General features: G+C 29.7%; 1 long non-coding RNA gene across 2 annotated transcripts; it reads left to right on the top strand.

Annotated features, from left to right (window-relative positions):
• The first annotated feature begins 2,304 nt into the window (after positions 1-2,304).
• LOC123296442 lies at positions 2,305-3,878 on the top strand. Of its 2 annotated transcripts, XR_006535173.1 has the most exons (5): positions 2,406-2,435; positions 2,664-2,705; positions 2,770-2,993; positions 3,093-3,386; positions 3,737-3,878. It is a non-coding gene; the product is annotated as an uncharacterized LOC123296442 (long non-coding RNA). The 2 variants fall into 2 exon arrangements; XR_006535174.1 differs by lacking the exons at positions 2,664-2,705; positions 2,770-2,993 and having other exon boundaries at positions 2,305-2,435.
• Positions 3,879-4,327: the final 449 nt, after the last annotated feature.

Below are 4,327 nucleotides of genomic sequence, written 5' to 3'. Positions count from 1 at the left end.
CATAAGTTTTTACCTTTAATTTTCTTATGTGTAGGTATAGATAGGTAAAACTTAACTATAATTAAGTTTATGCAACAACAGTTAGTAAGTACTACCAACCTTTAAATAAATACAACATATACTTAAACTGACTACACAAGTAAAGTTTTCATTCTAAGTGATTTTGATGGTACATGTTGAAAACAATTTATTTTAAGAAGAACTTTAAACGTTAAAACACATATATTATATTATTTTATACACATTCTTCGCTGTTATTAACGTTGTAAAGTTAACAGGAGTTGAAGAATTATCTGCCGTGGTAATAGGTTTTTGTGGCTTTAAATTTTTTTTTATTATTTTTTTTTGTAGTTGGTATCTTTAAGATGGAGCTGTATGGTTGTCAGTTGGTACATATACTTTACTTACATCCGCTATTACATAATAAATGCTTTTTTTTATACGTAGAGTGATTTTAAATATGCAGAAAATTTGGGAATTGTGTCATTTCACAAACAATGGCCAGTATTAAGGAAAAAGAATTTCAAAATAAAACTTTTTTTTTACAGTATCGATAAACGGGACTCGGCGAATATTTCGATTACTGGGATTGTATAGAAAAACTCATTAAAAATAAAATATAGCATTGCAAAGAAAAACACTCAGCAGACTTGCATTTCGCTAAATATCGATATGTCGATTGCAAGAAAATCATCGTCAGTAGCTAAATTTATTCATATAACACATTTAAACCTTTTTACAACATATGTTAGTCTGTTGTATATTTTTAAATTATATTTTTTGAATAAAAGTTCTTAATATAAAACGAAAACTATTGATGATCAGCCTGTATATTTAGCTTAGCCAAGAAGTTAGGTTAGTCTGTAGTTATTCGTTTGCTCTTTATGTTAAATGGTTTTTATTATGAGTTTATCTGGAAGTTAAATGTGTTATGAAGCCGGATGAAAATGCTTTATAATAGTATTTAGAATAACATACATTTACAAATCGTTTAAAATAGCTTGGAAAAGAATTATGAAAAATGGTTTTCTATAGACGGTTACAATATCAATAAATTGGCGACATCTGTCTCATGGATTTAATTTTTTTATTATTTTCTTCTACAATTTTTGTAACTACTAGTTTTACATGCAGTAAAATCTCTGAATTTCGAATAAGAAAATCCACGTGGAATTGAAAATCTGAAAAATCATTAAATTGAAAAATTCCTTTACCCTTACAGATTCATAGATACATGTAAAGTTATTAAAATCGTGTTAAAAACTTGAAGATTGATTCTAGAAATAGCGAAACAAGTTTGAAATGAGTTGTTTATTTTGCTCACTCTATAATATTTTATGAGTAAATAAATTTTTTGATATTGTATATGTTTTAAGTTAATTTTGTAATTCATTTATCATACACAAAATGTGATAATGTTTTAAAGGTTAATTTTTTTTTTTTTACTTTCATAAACATGTTTGTTGATGCTTTTTCTTGTTTGTTTATTTATATTCCCATCCGTATGTAACCATAAAATATTCTAAATCTTCTTCTTCGAAAGATAAAAAGGTATTGTAACCACAATAGTCAAAAGGGTATGCGTTGTATGTTTAAGAATTAAAGCATTTTGTTTTAATAATAATTATGGGTTTAATTTCTTGTACATAGTATCTAGCTTTCAGTAAAGTTAATTGGGTTAACCGTCTAGATAAAATATTTAAATTAATTTTTTGTTATTTTATTTCATAAAATAAACTTGGATTAAGTTTTTAGCTTTTCTACTTAAAATAGTTTTTTATAAAAATTATATATAATATCATTTTTTTGATATTACTAACCAGAGCGGTGTAATAATAAAGGTGAGCGGTGTTAACCAAAGCATTAAAATAAACGGCTAACTTGCAATCTTTTACTTTAAGAAAACTAGCATATACCTTGTTAATTGAACAGTTCAATTTATCTTCTTATATTATCGGCCTTCTCCAATATTTACATAGATATATGTTGCGAAATAACAAATTCTATATTTTGTGGAACAGTTTTAAATTTTGTATTTTGGAAGAAGAGGTACATACAATTTTACATAGTAGATTTTCTTTTCTTTATGTACATTGTAGATTTTAGTCCGTATCTCAAAAATTAATCGACCAGTCAACACATGCACCCGATTTTTGTACTTTTTGGGTCAAAATTACCTTATATACTGAGTTTTATCGAAATTGGAGATTTAAAAAATTTTTCGATTTTTTGCAATTTTTTTAAGGGGTACGTTAAAACGATTCTCAATTTAATTAAGAGAAACGAACTATGAAGGTGTCGCAGTGGAAGTCTTTTTGTAGAATCGGATGGGATATGGCGCCTAAATTCAAATGGAGATCTACTAAATCAATAATTGTTATGTGATGTTGGTTCTACTGTGAACGACTTAAGTGTCAATATGGATTTGAACAAACGTAAGTAATCTCAATTAAATTTCAATATTCTGTTTATTCAATTTCTTTTTTTGTAAAATTTTTGTAAAACGTTTCTACTATTCATAATTACATTTCTTTCGGTTTTATCAAACGTATATTGCAAAACAATGGTAAATTTAGCATAATTTATTTTGACATGTGAATGAGTAGATACATAACCTAGGTTTTTGTATTTAATAAAATAAAAAAATTTAATGCTTGTTTTAGGACAACATAACTTAATACTAATATTGACAATGATGATTCCTGGTGAGCTTCTTTTAAAAGTAAGGGTGCATACAGATATATTATTATATTATTTTTCTATGAATAGAAAGATATATTCATATACACATTCGGTCAAGAGCCATTTGCCGTAACAGTACGGGCGAGATGTATGGATCTTCGAATCAATTAGATCGACTTCACCACCACCTGGTGCCGCGAAATGGAGAGTGGCTGTCCCTTGTCGTTAATAGGCGGCTATTGGCCAGCACCAATGTGACAAGGGCCACTCGACGGCTTGATTAATGGATGCACCAGGAATCACCACACACGGTAATTAAAAAAAAACTTAACTAATATTATTTCCTAAATTTAAAATGTTTGTTAAAACCTCCAACCTTTTATTAACGTCACTTTTCCAATTTATTTTAGATTATGTCCTTTTGGCCGGCAAATTAATTGATAAAGAGGAAAAGATAAATACAACTTACATAGTCATTCATGAATGGAACCGGGGTTGAACAACCGGACGGCCAGGAGAGAAACGCAGCAGCACACAGCGGAATCACCAGGTGATCCTTGAGGTATTCCAGATTTTTCTCAATAATTTGTGTTGATCGAATCGGCCTGCATGCGGTGGTGCTGCCGCTGATGGGCGATGTTGAATTTCCAAATAAAAAGGATGATATGACCATGCGGTCGCCCACTCGTAACTGGTCTCAGCAGGTACTCCACGTGAATATTTATCGTTTTTATTTTAATTTTTTTTGTTTTATTGTTTCAGTTTAATCATTCGTTGTCGATTCATTAACTATAACACGATGTCGGTCCAATTTTAATTAATGTTCGATTTTATTTTATTTGGTTTAATAATCGTTGACGATTGGTTAATTTTAATCACGATGTCGGTCCAATTGAATTTATGTTCGATTCTATTTTATTTTTATTTTTCACCACGAATGAATATATTCCGAGCTCTTCACTTGCTCGATGCAAAGGTTAAAAGTAAGTATCCTTTTTTTATCAAGAAGACCATCAGGTCACTTGTTGACTCGTTGTTTTTGTTTTATTATTAGTGCCTGGTGCCGCCGTGATCCAATCACGACCTTTCGCGCCGTGTTTACCGCCTGCGATGCTGCGTGCGATTCTGTGTTTGTGCGTCGTGTGCCTGGCCATCCGGGTATCAACTTTCGGCCATTTTTTTATTTTTATGATTTGTAATGAGAAAAAAAAATTGTATTTTAATTTTAAATAAATTTTAAATATTTTACTGACATTTTGTTTTTTTTTTTTTGTTTTTTTTTTTTTTTGTAAATTTTTTCTCTTTTGTTCGGTGGGTATAATGTAGCCTAAGCCGAAACTCCTTGTGTGAAACCAAAATATGAGTATCGTCTCAACGTACCCCTTCGAAAAAATCGAGAAAAACGCAAAAAAAATTTTTCTTTGGAATTTCATGAAATTTGGTGGATGGGGTAATTTTCATCCAAAAAGTATAAAGATCAGGTTATTTTAATGATTGGCTGCAGAGTTTCTGAGATATCGCAATATTTGAATCGATTTTAGTCCGTATCTCAAAAACTATTCGATCAGTCAACAAATGCACCCCATTTTTGTACTTTTGGGGTCAAAATTACCTTATATACTCAGTTTTATCGAAATTGGAAATT

The sequence above is a fragment of the Chrysoperla carnea genome, chromosome 3 (genome assembly GCF_905475395.1).
Source record: "Chrysoperla carnea chromosome 3, inChrCarn1.1, whole genome shotgun sequence".
NCBI lineage: Eukaryota > Metazoa > Arthropoda > Insecta > Neuroptera > Chrysopidae > Chrysoperla > Chrysoperla carnea.
The sequence above is the reverse complement of the archived record's forward strand: the minus strand, read 5'-3'. Positions and strand labels throughout refer to the sequence as shown.